Below are 17606 nucleotides of genomic sequence, written 5' to 3'. Positions count from 1 at the left end.
AGTCCAACCGTGGCCGTGGAGGAGGCAACAGTGGTGGATCTAACTCTCCTCAGTCGGCAACTTCTCAGACCGAGCCGACGCCGACACCGTCTGCCTCTCCTGTTTCTCCAGCGGCTCTCTCATGGCCTGCTTATTATCCTTGGGGACCTTGGGGTCAGTGGGCAGCACCACCATGTCCCTATCCTACTACCTCGTGGGCAAGACCACCCTACAATCGCCAACTTGGTATTCTTGGTCGAGGACCAGCTTAAGCACATGTGGCGCAAACTGGACCTTCTTGCGTTCCTACTGAGATTGACGCAGCTTTTAATACTATGACTCTCAATGCTCCTGATCCAAATTTCTATATGGACACCGGTGCCACTTCTCATATGACATACACCCAAGGTATGCTCTCGTCTTATTTTCCATTAAGCACGGACCGAAATATTATCGTCGGCGATGGCCAGGGCATTCCAATTCGTGGTTATGGACATACTACTCTCCATAATTCTAACCCCACGCTCAAATTAAAGAATGTCCTACATGCCCCAAAACTTATTAAAAATTTAGTTTATGTCCGTCATTTTACAATCGATAATAATGTATCTGTTGAGTTTGATCCCCTCGGTTTTTCTGTGAAGGACTTACAGACGGGGATTCCAATACAGAGATGTGATAGCACTGGTGACCTCTACCCTTTTCAGTCCGTAGCTCAGCCCCAAGCCCCACCATCCGCTCTTGCCGCGATGACACCTGCGTTGTGGCATAGTCGTCTGGGACACCCGGGCCCTTCAGTCTTAGAGTCTCTTAGTAATAATAAATTTATTTCCTGTAGCTCTAGGAAATGTTCTTCTAAGTGTCGGTCATGCATTTTTGGGAAGTTTGTTAAGTTACCATTTCTCGAGTCTTGTAGTCAAACTTTATTTCCTTTTGATATTATTCATAGCGATTTATGGACATCCCCTATTTTGAGCACTGCTGGTCATCGATATTATGTTCTTTTTTTTGGAGTATTTTTCGAACTATCTGTGGACTTTTCTCATAGGCCAAAAATTACAAGTGTGTAACCTTTTTTTGTCATTTGCAAAATTCGTTCATACACATTTTGAAAAGAACATAAAATGCTTTCAATGTGATAATGGACGCGAATATGATAACGCCAAATTTCAAGCCTTTTGTCACCAAAATGGCATGCGTTTTCGTTTTTCGTGCCCACACACCTCATCTCAAAATAGAAAATCCGAACGTAAAATTTGCACAATAAATAATATCATTCGTACTTTGTTACATCATGCTTCCTTACCCGTCTCTTTTTGGCATCATGCTCTTGAAATGGCCACTTATTTACTTAATATCCTTCCACATAAACAACTTTCTTTTCAATCTCCGACACAAATCCTCTACCACCGTAATCCTTCCTATGCACACCTTAGAGTTTTCGGTTGTTTATGCTACCCTTTGTACCCTTCCACAAAAATACACAAGCTTCAACCACGCTCTACCCCGTGTGTCTTCTTAGGATACCCGTCCCATCACCGAGGTTACAAATGCTATGACTTATCTAGTGGCAAAATCATTGTCTCCCTTCATGTTATATTCGATGAGACTAAATTTTCGTTTGCTGAACTTAATAAGCCAAATACGCAAGCCTACGATTTCCTTAATGATGATATGTCTCCTCTGTTTCGTCATCAATTTGAGGACCATGTCCTAGACCCGACTGTCCCACATCCTGGCCATCCGCCGCGTCCCTCCCCCACCACTTCCCCACGGTCATCGGTGCACTCACCTCAACAGACCCGCTCTCCCAAATCCCGTGCCACCCAAACTACTGTCCTGCACTCCCCACGACAGTCTGTCCAGCCTTCTCGACACTGTCTGCCACTGCCTAGTTCCCAACCTCGCCATGAACTTCACACTAGCCAGTCGTCCTCCACCCCGCTACAACCCGTCACTCCTGCTCTTCCTAGTCGTACCATGATGACTAGGGCAATGCAAGGCATTTTCAAACCAAAAAAAACCCATGAATCTCTCAGCTATCGTCACACCCTCGCCTATACCCAAAAACCCGACAATAGCTTTGTCCGACCCGAATTGGAACAAGGCCATGATCGTTGAATATAATGCTCTTATGGAAAATAAGACTTGGGTTTTAGTGCCTAGGCCTCGTGAAGTAAATGTTGTACGATGTATGTGGGTTTTTCGTCATAAAAAGAAATTTGACGGTTCTTTTGAGCGGTATAAAGCCCGACTCGTTTGTGATGGCAGGTCTCAAAAAGCAGGTGTGGATTGTGATGAGACTTTTAGTCCCGTCGTAAAGCCGGCAACAATACGGACTGTCCTTGGGATTGCTCTTTCTAAATCATGGCAAATACACCAACTTGATGTAAAAAATGCTTTCTTACATGGTCATTTACAGGAAACATTTTATATGCATCAACCGATTGGTTTTCGTGATTCTACACATCCCGACTTTGTTTGCCTCTTGAAGAAGTCCCTATACGGTCTTAAACAAGCCCCTCGGGCGTGGTACCAATGCTTCGCTGATTATGTTGCTAAGATTGGGTTTTCTCACAGTCGGTGTGATCATTCTTTATTTATATTTAACAAGGGAGTCGACACTGCTTACTTATTGCTCTATGTTGACGACATCATTCTTGTGACCTCGTCGGATGTTCTTAGCCTTTCTATTATGTCGCGTCTTGCATCTGAATTTTCTATGAAAGATCTTGGGCCACTAAGTTACTTTCTTGGGATTGCGGTCACACGTCATTCTGGTGGTCTCTTCTTATGTCAACAAAAATATGCTGAAGACATACTTGAGCGAGCAGGTATGGCTTCATGTAAACCGTCTGCTACACCGGTTGATACAAAGGCTAAGTTAAGTGGTACAGGCCCTCTATTTCCCGATTCAACCCTTTTTCGCAGCTTAGCAGGGGCTTTGCAGTACCTTACTTTCACCCGACCCGATATCACCTATGTCGTACAACAAGTCTATTTACATATGCATGTCCCTACCGTTGACCACATGACCGCTCTTAAGCGTATTCTCCGGTATGTCAAAGGTACTTTTTCATTTGGTTTGCATTTTTTTTTGGTACGATTGGGTCCGACCTCATCTCCTACACAGATGCCGATTGAGGTGGTTGTCCCGATACACGCCGCTCCACCTCTGGTTATTGTGTTTTTCTAGGTGACAATATCATATCGTGGTCTTCTAAACGCCAACCAACCCTGTCACGGTCTAGTGCCGAGTCTGAATACAGAGGAGTTGCAAATGTTGTATCCGAATCGTGTTGGCTCCGAAACTTACTTCTGGAGCTCTATTGTCCACCTCGCAAAGCTACCATTGTGTATTGCGATAATGTGAGCGCCATATACCTTTCCGGAAATCCCGTGCAACACCAACGAACAAAGCATATAGAGATGGACATACATTTCGTTCGTGAGAAAGTAGCACGTGGCCAAGTTCGAGTGCTTCATGTTCCGTCTCGTCATCAGATAGCTGATATTTTCACAAAGGGTCTTCCGCGCGTCTTATTTGATGATTTTCGAGACAGTCTAAGCGTCCGTCCTCCTCCCGCTTTGACTGCGGGGGTGTGATAGAATATGTATTATTTTGTATTAGTTGTAAACTAATAACCGTACCCTCAATCTTAGGAGTAGACTTAGTAATAGTCAATAATATCCCATATTAGTCTCCTAAAGAATAGCATCTGAATAGGACACTAACTTCTAGTTAGTTAACACTCAGAATTGTATATATATCTTTGTACTTTATTCAATAAAGCCAAGCATCTAATTCCTTTAATATCCATTTTTTTACAAAGACATAAATAGATCATTATCTATTCAAAATATACTATATTGTACAAGTTGTACAAGTTGTCTTCATCAATGTATTTGGATCTATGAAATATCAAATATAATTTTGTATAAGTTATGGGTTTGGATATAATAAACATTTAGTTTAACATCCTTAATTATTGGGAATAAATTTGACAAAATTGATCTAATAGAGCTTTAATAGTCACAAGTTTTGTGCGCAATGACAAACTATTCCCATATATATATATATATATATATATATATATATATATATATATATATATATATATATATATATATATATATATATATATATAGATTTGGGATCCAAAGTGAGAACCATCTACATAATGAGAACCGTGAGAACTCTACCTTACGGATATTTTTTCTAAAAAATAATGACATATTTGGATTCGGCATAGAATTTTATGGCTAGATAACATATTTCTTGGTCCAAAAAGTATAAATTATTGACGGAAATCGAGACGAGAAACATTTTATTAATTTTCATGCACCTACTACTCATTTTCATGTATCTAACAATTTTCATGCACCTAGAACTCGTTTTCGTGCACCTAGAGCCTGATATTTTCATGCACCTAGTAATAATTTTCATGCATGTAACAATTTTCATGCACCTAGTAATCGTTTTCATGCATCTATAGCTATTTTAGTATACGTAGTAGTACTTTCGTACACTAAGTTTATATTTTGTTAATAAAATAAAAAAATTTGTTTACCTATACTAAAAATGTGTTTGAATAAACTAAACAAAAAGTAAATGATCCATCAAAACTTTCGGAACAAGATTTGATGATGATTTAGTAAGGGTTCTCACGGTTCTCATTATGTCAGTGGTTCTCACCGGATCCTGACCCTATATATATATATATATATATATATATATATATATATATATATATATATATATATATATATATATATATATATATATATACACACACACACACACACACACACACACACACTTACATCCATCCTGGAATATAAATAGAGTTGATTAGCGGAGCAAGAGCTTCTTGTTGTTCGGTAATAAGTTGAAATACTTTTCTTTCGTCCTCATATGTACTACCAAATGAAGTTCGGGTAATTGCATCCGCAGTCATAGATGTAAAATATGGAAAAACATCGATCTCACATGAACTTGCTGTCGATAATAATTTATCCCACTTGTTCACCAATTCATTGATGCTAACGCAAAATATTGGTAGCATAAACTGAAACAAAGTGAGTGCGTCTATTAATTTTATTTTTAACTCAAACTAATTTATTAATATATACCACATTCTCATAACTTATGTTTTCCGAAACGATTTTTCTGGTATATTACCTAAAGATATGACATATATTAAAGAGATTTAAATGAGGAAGTTTGATAAGAAATCCCCCATTGGAATATGAGAAATTGTTTTTTAACATAAATTTTCAAAGATATTAATTATCAAACTTTATATTTAAATATCGTCAACATGGACCCCTTAACAAACCGGTTTACAGTAAAATTCGATGACAAATTATCTTTATTTTTGAAAATCAAATTATAGACGTAATCGTTGAAGAGGCCATTAAAAATGAATCAATTTGCAGCAAATTAACTTAGGGTACATGTGAAGATATTTATATCGAGCAAATTTCACTTAAATGGTCTTTATCTAACAATAACTTAATTTTTGACACAATATAAAGATAATCCATGATTGAATTTACCATAAAATGTCTCTATGATTGATTGTTATTGTTAAGCATATCAACCTCTTATAATCGATGATCAATTTCACTTAGAATAAAATTGGATTAGATGATTTACCTTGACTTTTTGTAGTTGGAAAGCAGGATTAAGAAGTTTTCTGTGCATTTCCCACCTCTCTCCTTCATAGCTAACAAGTCCACAAAATAGCGAATTAACTAACGGAGTTGCTTCTATTTTCTGGAACTCATATATCCTTGAGATGGCATCGTTTATTAAACTCGAATCTGTTATGTGTATAAACGGTGTAGGTCCCACCCATGAGAAACAATTTTCACCTGCATGTTTTACAGGTATATTTTACACAAAGTAGCAAATATATACATTATTCAGACCAAACATGAACACGTGACCTTTTATGCGGATTCAAATCTAATCTCTTTCATCCAAAATCATTTGTTTATCATTGGTTAAAATACTCCTTCAAAATAATAAAACAGATAAACAAATGATCTAACGGAGAAAGTAATCGTTATCCAAAATTTAACGAAACTATAACATTCACACTAAAACATTACAAATTTTCATTTGACCAAATATAGATCAAAGATGATAGATCTTGGTTCATCCAATCATATAATTATTTCATTTTGATGGGTAAAGGAGTAATAATTTTATTCTATTTTCCGATGTAACTAAAAAAAAAACCTCACAAGAATTTAGAAAATACAGAAAAAAGAAGTCAATTACCATATTTTTTAGCAAGTTGATGGAAATAAGGGAAAACACGACCAAAGTAGTCATTAGTAAAAGGCATTGCCTTTTCTTTGAGTTGAATTCTCATTTTGGAACTTTCCTTGTGGTCTCCATAGATTAGTTTGTAAGAGTTTCCAACAAGTCCTTGTTGTCGAAGTTGTTTCTCTAATTTTCTTGGTTTAAACCAAACCCAATTTATTATCATACATATGCAATGTAGAATAAAAACGCATAAGATACTAACAATAATGTAACCTATCATCATTTTGATTTCTCGCTCTACCTTCTTTGTTTTCTCAAATGTAGTAAGAAAAACTTAGTGTAATATCGTCAGTATTTAATTGTGCTGGATTATTCGTCTATGGTAACAAATCATAAAAAAAAAAGTGCAAGGGTGGTGAATGGAGCAACATCAAATAACATTATCTAATATCAATTTATGGTAATATATAATCACAAATAATATTCGTATTTTGACACCCCCGTTAAACCAAGAATTTTTAGCAAGACTTTCTTAGTTAAATCAGACTATTACCATCTCGGTTGCCCGAGGTAGTGAATAACAAAGATAAACAAACACAAGGTACTTTAAATAAAAGTTATATAAAGATGATAAATTGTCTCAAACTGTTTTATTACGTAATCTGAAACTGATAGACTGAATTATTAAACTGTTACAGCGGAAGTCTTAATGATAATTTTACTGTTCAACCAAGTGATAAAACTAATGATAACTAGCCAAGACTCGGTCACTCCTAGCTCGTCACGCCCCAAGCCGCACATCCACAACATCCAGCTCATAAATAAAATATTATATGCTTATCTTACTACTCCATATTTGAACGGAAATAACAAATAGATCATAACATGCCACCAAGTTAAAACGTTTGGGTGCGATACACACAACACACACATGTCAACCGAAAAATCAACAAACAAACATAACATTATCAATAGCATCTCAGTATAATTCAAGCAATCACTTTCATAGTAATACAACTCTAATTCAAGAAATCACTTTCATAGTAATACAACTTAATACAACTCACTTTTACAGCCAAACTCCGGACTCCTAACTACCTCCTCGATCACGCAGATCGACAACCATCTCCGAACTCCTAACTACCTCCTCTATCACGCAGATTGGCAACTATCTCCGAACTCCTGAATACCCCCTCGGTTACTGATGCGAGTCCGTTTCGTGTTCACAAATTAAGATGTGGTCGTTGGGTCACGGTCGAATCAAAACACAATTTATAGCTTCACAAACAACTCTACAATTAGTAAAGAGGCAAGTAAAGGTCGGATCCCAAGGGACGGGAGTTGAAATGAGATTTCTATTGCAACTAGTGGTGTCTAAGGGGTGTCACAAATTGGGTTGATGTAGAAGGTCACTAAACTAAAATAGCAATGAAAATAAACAAGCAAGATGAATTAAAGGGGTGTAAACAATTGATTAAAGGCACTAGGGTGTCATGGGATCATAGGGAAATCATGGGAATTGATCATACAAACATGTTCTCAAATTATAAGCATGCAATTATTGTTGTGATGGATTGAGTTGGGTTATATGTTACAATCCTAAGAAAGTTTGGGTCCCGGAGCCGAATCGATTAGATTGTACAACACCTACAAGTCGACTTAATCTTCCCTACTCAACAACATGCATGGTCTAATGAGACTCGAGTTGGGTTATGTCTTACAAGTCTCATTGAAATGATAGAAGATGATAGTAAATGTAAGGATTCATAGGCTTAGCATTTCATCAAATATAACATGTGCATGAGTTGAGATCAAAACAAGCAAGCAAATAAAACATGAAAGCATATTAATTTAAGCATGAATCATTCCCCATGTTGGTTTCCCCTAATCACCCATTAATCCTAGCTAAGAGACTACTCACTCATTATCATGTTGATCATGCTAGCAAGGTTGTCAATCATACCAACAATATGAAACATGATGAGTAAATGAAAGTAACTAACAATAATTAAAAAGGGATTAAGAGATTATACCTACTAATGATTCCAATAATAAAGCAAAGATAAAAGAAGTACTTGAATGCTTGATTGAGAGGTTGTCAATCTCCCAACAATAACCCAAATAATCTTCAATTACCCAAAATAAAGGATGAACAAAAGAGAGATTAAAGAACTAAAACTTGGATTAAAACTTGATTAATACTTTATTACAATATTAAAGAGAGATTTGATTGATATTAACTAAACTAATTATTGATAAGAAGAACATCCTCCTCTAATTAGACTAATGGGGTATTTATAGTGGAAATTAGGGAGGATGCATTAGGGTTAACTAAGGGCTAAACTAGTAATTACACTTTTTAGATTGAGCAAGGAGGAGCCGGTATTTTTCGAGAGAAGGGCTTCTTTCTTCGTAGCTTGAGAAGACAATTCGTCTTTGCCGGAATCCGGCGGAATAAGGTCGGGACGGGCGGATTTCAGCGTTGGAATCCGAGCGGATTCAAGGAAATCCGGTCGGATTGTAGAGGTGGAATCCGAGCGGATTCAAACAAAGCCGCACGGATTGTGCAAACAGCGGGACGGACGGATTGGTGACAATCCGCTCGATTGTCACTCAGCAACATATCTTCTTCTTTTATTCCCTTTTCTTCATAAATTCCTTGGGGATTTTCTTGGGGACTCAAGGATCCTTTCTCAACATTGCTCTTCTACTATAATATGTACAAAGGCCTTCTAATCTTGTCTCTCCTTGATGCTTGGTCATTGAATTCGATCAATTTAGTTTCGTTTTGCCATGAAAATGCAAGATTCTTACTCCTTTCCTACTAAGGGATCAAAATCTCAAAGAATATGCAAAACAAAGAACTAAAGATAAGAAATGACCCAAATATGCACTAAAAAGCATGGGAACAAGGCTAATTCGGGGGCTAAATATGCGCTAATTATGGTCACATCAAATATCCCCAAACCGAACATTTGCTCGTCCCGAGTAAAGAGGTGACAAAGACTAGGACCAATACTAACCTATCCTAATAATATAGCCGATATGAGACAATTAGTGGGTCTCACTCCGCCCCTTCAACTCACAACAAGACAACCATGAGGTAGGATGCCTTCTTGCAAGGCAAGGTGGGTCTTGCCAAAATGGCGACACATCCAAACTTTAAGCACACAAAATCACATAATGGATGCATCTACAAAAAGAATAGCCACTCCCTCATCAAGTGGCGGAAGCACTAAAGAGGAACAAATTTAAGAGCATGTAATCCTTCACAAATACTAGTTCAACAAATTACTAAGTCTAAGAGGATGGCACTAAATCACCTCCAAATGGTGTTAAACTAGACTACTTTCGTCCTCAATTTCCAAATGCTTTCGTCAAGAGCGATCGGATGGTGGTGGAATGATGATCCCTATGATGCTAGTAGCATATGACATGACAAGTCTCGAATTCTCTACAAAAGTAAAGGTCATGGATCGTCCCAAACTCGACCAAGTGGCTTGACAAAAGGCTTTTTGGGAATGAAATGCTCAAATCTTTATTCACAACGGGTGGATATGACTAGTATTCAAAATTGTCCTCATTTCACTTTCACATTTAAAAAATTTAAGATGGGGTTTGTCCCTTCCGGGCTAGTGTCCTTTGCTTTCGCCAATCGCTTATTAGGCAACCGGTTAACCTCTAGACAATAGCTTTTCGGGGTGATAGTCACTCTGTCTCCGGGCGGCCGAATTCACAACCGTATGGGGGCCCAATTCAATGGATCCCGCACCAAAGCACATCGAAGTGGTACGCCTCCATCAAAACAACTTAAATTTCTCAACTTTCAACAATTCATAACATTTGAGGTTTCCTTGGCATTACATTACTTCCACATGACAAAATTTCTTTGAAATGAGTACTTCAAGCTTATTGATAGAAAATATTTTTGGGTTGCCTTACCACAAGGTCAAACAAGGTCACCTAGACAAGTTAACCAAGTCCACATCGCATCACGGGGTTGGATAGGTGACTCACATGCAAACCCTTGACTAGGCTTTGGGTCATGGGTCAAAAGACACTAGTATGACACTATCTAGGGTGTTTTACAACCATTCTAGTAGGCAAAGTCTTAAGTTGAACAAGTATTTGTAATGGCTTAGTTGCTCTTGTCAAAGTTCCTAAATAGGCATTTTTCAAAACATTTCTAACATGCAACTACATGTCATGATGCAACTAATATAAACATCCTAATGCAAGTGATTCTATCAACTAATATGACATATAAACTAAATGCAAGTCCTAAGTTCACATTGTTATACCGCATCAATCAAAATAAAGCCACATAGTCATTAACATAAAGAGGAAAAAGGAGATTGGAAAGATCATACCATGCGGTCTTCAATATCCTCATATCTCGGATGTGGCGTAGTCAATCAATGTGAACAAGGATAGAACAAACACAATATATACAAGACAATATATACAATACTACAAAAGGAAAAAAAACATGTTTTTGGGTTTTCAATTTTCAAATTTTTATGATTTTTGAGATTTTTCAATTTTTTTTGGATTTTTGAATAAGAGTTAAATGTTAGAATTCCCATCCCCACACTAATATGGGCATTGTCCTCAATGGCCAAAATGATGGAAATTATGCAAAGATGATGCATGATTTCTATACTAAATGCAATCTATACTAAGCTACACTACATGATGCATGGTTTTTGTTATGACGGAGAGGATAATTTAGATTACCTCCCGTTGTGTATGCATTAACTTCCCCAAACCGAGTGAGACACTATTGCTAATGTCCAAGGATGGGTGTAGTTCATGCACACACTATGCTATGCATGAAACTAATTTGTCATTTTGGATTTTGAAAATGGGAACAATAAAATGAGAACACCTCAATGGTACCGAGGTGTGAGTCCTCTAATGGTGCTAGGACTACTTCAACAATGATCAAAATTATATTTAAAACAAAGAGAGAAATAGACAAACCATGAGAGGGTAGGAATCTCCAAGGCTTGCTAATCTTCCATCATGCTATCACCATCACTTTCCTCATTAGAAGTGGCCACATTGCCACTTCCCTTGTCATTTGCTTCTTCACTTTCTTCCTCATCTTGCTCATCATCATCATCACCATCCTTTTCTCCTTCACTTGCTTCTTCATCAATGTTATCATCAACTTCTTCATCATTACCAACAACCTCATTGTCACCCAAAATGACCCTAGATGCACCCGGAAATAGGACTTCTCTATCCGCCCAACTAGGCAAAGGACAAGATGGATCAAGTAGTCCTTGCCTAGCTAAGTGTAGGAGGGGTGGATATTGAGCCAAGTAAGCATTTTTCCGATCTTCAAAGGCTTGCTTGTGCATTGCTTGCATGAGAAGAGTCACATAATCTTTTCTAGCTTCAACTCCTTCCGGCTTGAACTCTTCATACTCAAATGGGTAAGGTGGTATGACAATGGAAGAGGAGGGCATTTCAAGATCACCCTTTTGTTGTTGAATAATATACTCGGCCTCTTTAGAAAGGGGAAGTAGATAATTGGTCCGGTGGACGCTTAGACGACAAATCTTTGAAGACAAGGTGAACGATCTAGCTTCACTAGTGAGCCATCCATACTTAGTGTCAAGGGGGTTATGGGCAACCCACTTGAACTTGTGTATCATAGTATGCATATCAACAAGATGGCCACCCTCCTTTGCTTTGTACTTGTTATCCTTATTGAAGTTAGGATCAAAGTGCTTAGCTAGGATAGTGACTAGGCCGCCATTGACAATAACGGTTGTGCCCTTCTTCCCACAATCAATGTTGAGCCATCTATCTACCAAGAGCCTCAAAGAATTGTAAGGCTTGGTGTGTACTCTTCCAATGTTCAAAGCCGATTCAAGGAGAATAAAATCAAGTTTGGTGAAATGATTGGTATCTTTCCTTGCAATTATGGTGTTTCCCACGACCTTGTGCCACACTCTTATGCCCGGATGGTGGACCAAAAGAGCACGACTCGCATGAAAGTCCTCAAATTTCTTCCCGGAGATTGCCTCCCAAAGAGGTTCGGGGTCATACTTTCCATAATTCTTAAAATAACGCGGTTCATCACTAAGACCCAAAATTTTACTCAATTCCCTAAAGGTAATGCGTCTACTAACATTAGCTAGACGAAACTCGAGATTCTCCCTATTCTCAACTTTGGTGACTTTCAAGGAACTCAAAAATTCCAAGGTAAGGGAGGGGTATGTCAATTCCTTTGTTTCAAACAATTTCTTCAACCCCATGGCATTGAAAAAGGCTCTAGTTTGCTCAAGAACACCCAATTTTTCTAAGGTATCTTCACATATAAATTTGGTGGATTGTAATGACTTCATAGCAAACTTGACAAAGGTATTTCTATGGGTATCGGAAATAAAAGTTACCTCCGGATAATGCAAAAGTTGATCAATTTTCGGAGTAGAAGGTGTTGTTGCTCCCATAGAAGGTTGTTGTTGTTGTTGCACTTCCAAGTTTGGTGTTGCTACCACCATAGCCAATGCTTTCTTTGTTTGAAGAGCCTTTTGCCTTTGTGAGAGTGCCTTAGCCTTTGGTGCCTTTGTTGCCTTTGTTGCTCCCTTAGTCCTTGCCATTGATGAACTAACCAAGAAAAGAATGAAAAATCTTCAATTTGTAGTATACCCAAATCGATTTGAAGGTGAAAGGCTTTGCCTTTATGAAATCAAAAATCGACTCAAAGGTTGAAGATTTTGTGCTTGGTTTTGATTTTTATTGAAGAAGGAGTGATTGATTTGTTGTTAGAAGGATGATTTGATTTGTTTTTGGTGAATGTTGTTGAGGGTTTTTGTTTTTGTGATGGAGAGGATGAGGGTTTTGATATTGTGGGTAGTGTTTATGAATGAATGAATGAATGAATGAATGAAGGTGAGAAGGGTTTTAAAGAGACCGAAATTTTCGAATCTGCAGGAGCAATCCGTGCGGATTCTGCCTAATCCGTGCGGATTCTGCTCTTTCTGGGCTTTACAAAACTCGCCTAAAGACGGGCGGATTCTGATGAAGACGCTCGGATTTGCTTGACACGGGACGGGCGGATTTGCCTGAAGACGGACGAATTTCAGTCCAGAAAATTTTGCTTGTTTTCCTCAGCTGCAAAGACGGACGTCTTTCTTTCAAGACGGGCGGATTCTTCAAGACGGGCGGATTTCTGCTCAGGACACCCGGATTACTGAAGACGGGCGAATTCTGTGGAATCCGCTCGGATTCTTCCCCTGTGTACACGGATTCAGTTCCATCCGTGCACAATGCATTTCCCTTACCATTCTTCCATTCTTTCTTCAAGTCTTGTGTTCTTCATTGTGGGGGCACTACTAGGCATGGATAGCCTAGGCAATTGTCATCCCCACACTAAGCTAAAAGCACTACACATCAATTGAAATTGTTAGTCCCTCCCTCACTTCTCTCAAACATGACAATTATTTTGATCAAAGTAAATAAAAATCCAAAGATGACAAAAATGCAATACAAGAATTGAAATGAAAGTTAGGGAGTTAGAAATATTTACAAGTGGTGGTTTAGGGAGGACTCCACCAAACTCTCATTCTTGATGAGATGTCAAGGGGGCATGTCCAAGGTGTTGTTGATGTTGCTCAACACCTTGAAGAAGTAATCAAAGGCTTGTTCATTATCATGGTAGAGGTCTTCAATAGACCTTGGCCTTTGTTGTTGGTCTTGATCGATGGCATTACCAATGTAGGGATTAAAAATCCCTTCAAATTCGTCGTCCCAAAGACCACAAACTTCATTAAGTTGATCATTGAAAATCTCTTGCTTAGATGGAGACAACTCTCCCAATTTCTTCTCTTGGCCAATGAGGCCATCCTCTTCTTCCTTGATTGATTTTGATGAGCTTTGCAAGCTCTCCTTGTCACAATTCACTTGCTCTTTGAATGGAGCATCTTCAATTTTCTTCTTCCATTGGAGTTCCGATTTCTTCCTTTCATCCTTTCGGCTATAATGATCAATCATGAAACATGGTTCATGCAAATGAGGAGCTCTCATAGTCTTGTCAAGATTAAAAGTTATGCTTTCATCTCCCACTTCTAGAGTGAGCTCACCATGTTTCACATCAATCACCGCACCCGCGGTGTGTAGGAAAGGTCTTCCTAGGATGATTGGAATGTTGGAATCTTCCTCCATATCAACAATGACAAAGTCCACCGGGATGAAAAACTTCCCAATTCGCACGGGGACATCTTCCCATATCCCTAATGGTGTCTTCGTCGATCTATCGGCCATTTGGAGTGTGATATTGGTGCATTTAAGCTCTCCCATCCCCAACCTTTTACTCACCGAGTACGGCATGACACTCACACTAGCCCCTAGATCACATAAGGCTTTGTTGATCGTTGTGTCGCCAATGGTACACGGTATTGAGAAGCTTCCCGATCCTTTAACTTTGGAGGTGAACTCCTTGAAGTATTGCACTACTCACCTTAGTGAAGGCGATAGTCTCAAGCTTCCGGATCGACTTCTTCTTTGTGAGGATATCTTTCATGTACTTTGCATAGGCCGCACGTGATTGATTAATTCCGTGAAAGGAATTGAGACTTCCAAATTCTTCACAATTTCCATGAACTTTCCAAGTTGATCATCAAATTTGGGCTTGGCTTGACGACTTGGAAAAGGGAGTCTAATCACAATGGGCTCCTTCTCCTTGGCCTTGTCTTCATTTTTCTTTGAACTTTCTTCTTTTGATGATTCTCCATCTTTGGAGTTTTGCACAATTTCTTCCTTTTCACTAGCTTCCACAACTTCATCCTCAACTTGCTTCTTCGGTGCTTCATACCTTGTACCACTCCTCAAGTGAATGGCACTAACCGTTTCATGTCTAGGGGGATTACTTTGAGGTGGTAATTGCCCCTTTTGTCTTTGTGAGCTTGAAGATGCTAGTTGAGTCAATTGTGTTTCCAACATCTTGGTGTGAGCTAGAATGTTGTTGATGGTGGTTTCCTTTGCTTGGTTATCTTTTTGCATTTGAGTGAAAAATTCTTGTTGATTCTTTTGCATTTGGAGGACCGCTTTTTGGACATCAAAGCCTTGGTCATTTTGGTGATTGTATGGATTTTGATTTTGGTAACCTTGGTTTTGATTGTAAAAGGGTCTTTGATTTTGGTTTCTCATGGGTGGTGGAGTGTATGTTGTTTGAGGGTTTTGAACATTTTGGCTTTTGTATGAGAGATTTGGATGGAATTTGGTGTTTTCATTGTAAAAGTTGGAATAAGGGGAACCACTCTTGTATGCTTGGAAAGCATTCACTTGTTCATTTGTTCCCCTACATTCACCTTGGTCATGTCCCAAAGTTCCACAATTCTCACATATCCCACTTGGGATTGATGAGGATGCCGTCATGGCATTAACATGATGCTTTGATGATTTTGAGTTTTCCTAAAGTCTAGCCATAGCTTGTTCAAACTTCAAGTTGATTGTGTCAATGTGAGCACTAAGTTGAGCACCCAATTGAGTAACGGAGTCCACTTCATGCTTTCCTCCTCTAGTAGCCTTGCGAGGTCTACTATATTGTGAGTTATGGACCGCCATTTCCTCAATCTTGTTCCATGTTTGATTGTCATCAACTTCGGTGAACATTCCATTCGATCCCATATTGAGAACGTTCCTAGAATCTTCATATAAACTATTCCAAAATTGTTGTACCAAAAACCATTCGCTAAGTCCATGGTGAGGACATGAGCGATAAATTCCCTTAAACCGCTCCCAAGCTTCATACAAAGACTCTTCATCCCTTTGCTTAAAACCCGTAATTTGAGCTCTTAGCATGTTAGTCTTTTCCGGTGGGTAGAATTTTTTGTAGAAAGCTAGAGCCAACTTCTTCCAAGAATCTATTCCGAGGGTGGCCTTATCAAGGCCCTTCAACCATTGCTTCGCGGTGCCGATTAAGGAAAAAAGAAATAAGACCCATCTAATTTGGTCTTGAGTCACGCCCGTTTGAGAGATTGCATCACAATAGTCGCAAAAGGTTTCCATATGAGAATGAGGGTCCTCACTAGGCATCCCCCCAAATTGGCTCCTCTCAACTAATTGGATGAAGGCGGACTTGGCAATAAAATTTCCGGTTAGATGTTGCGGTGTAGGAGTACCATTTGGTAGATTCTCCTCGGTGGGTACAGAGTGTGACGAGAATTTAGGCATTGTAGGTGGATTTTGTGGGGTATTGTGTAATGGGTTCTCTTCTCCTTCTATTGCGAAAGGATTGACAAACTCACTAGTGGGTTGAACAACTTCACTAATACCTCTTAAATTCCTCCTAACAAGTCTCCTATTGTTCGTCAAGGTTCTTTCGATTTCACGGTCAAAAGGTAACAAATCACCTTGTAACCTTCTAGACATGCAAAATATCAAACAACTCGAAAACAATTAGAACAAACCTTGAGGAGTTTTACTTCCCCAAGGCGAGAAAGACACAACTAATAACAATAAAAAGGAATCTAAATCAAACAAACACCGTCCCCGGCAATGGCGCCATTTTTGATGCGAGTCCGTTTCGTGTTCACAAATTAAGATGTGGTCGTTGGGTCACGGTCGAATCAAAACACAATTTATAGCTTCACAAACAACTCTACAATTAGTAAAGAGGCAAGTAAAGGTCGGATCCCAAGGGACGGGAGTTGAAATGAGATTTCTATTGCAACTAGTGGTGTCTAAGGGGTGTCACAAATTGGGTTGATGTAGAAGGTCACTAAACTAAAATAGCAATGAAAATAAACAAGCAAGATGAATTAAAGGGGTGTAAACAATTGATTAAAGGCACTAGGGTGTCATGGGATCATAGGGAAATCATGGGAATTGATCATACAAACATGTTCTCAAATTATAAGCAAGCAATTATTGTTGTGATGGATTGAGTTGGGTTATATCTTACAATCCTAGGAAAGTTTGGATCCCGGAGCCGAATCGATTAGATTGTTCAACACCTACAAGTCGACTTAATCTTCCCTACTCAACAACATGCATGGTCTAATGAGACTCGAGTTGGGTTATGTCTTACAAGTCTCATTGAAAAGATAGAAGATGATAGTAAATGCAAGGATTCATAGGCTTAGCATTTCATCAAATATAACATGTGCATGAGTTGAGATCAAAACAAGCAAGCAAATAAAACATGAAAGCATATTAATTTAAGCATGAATCATTCCCCATGTTGGTTTCCCCTAATCACCCATTAACCCTAGCTAAGAGACTACTCACTCATTATCATGTTGATCATGCTAGCAAGGTTGTCAATCATACCAACAATATGAAACATGATGAGTAAATGAAAGTAATTAACAATAATTAAAAAGGGATTAAGAGA

The 17606-nt window shown here is 38.6% G+C and overlaps 1 non-coding gene across 1 annotated transcript; it reads left to right on the top strand.

Moving 5' to 3' along the window:
• Positions 1-15965: 15965 nt before the first annotated feature.
• LOC141624204 (small nucleolar RNA R71) lies at positions 15966-16072 on the top strand. Its single transcript, XR_012534015.1, has one exon. It is a non-coding gene; the product is annotated as a small nucleolar RNA R71 (small nucleolar RNA).
• The last annotated feature ends 1534 nt before the right edge of the window (positions 16073-17606 follow it).

The sequence above is a fragment of the Silene latifolia genome, chromosome X, assembly GCF_048544455.1.
Source record: "Silene latifolia isolate original U9 population chromosome X, ASM4854445v1, whole genome shotgun sequence".
Taxonomy (NCBI): Eukaryota; Viridiplantae; Streptophyta; class Magnoliopsida; order Caryophyllales; family Caryophyllaceae; genus Silene; species Silene latifolia.
This window is presented reverse-complemented; position numbering and strand designations above follow the sequence as displayed.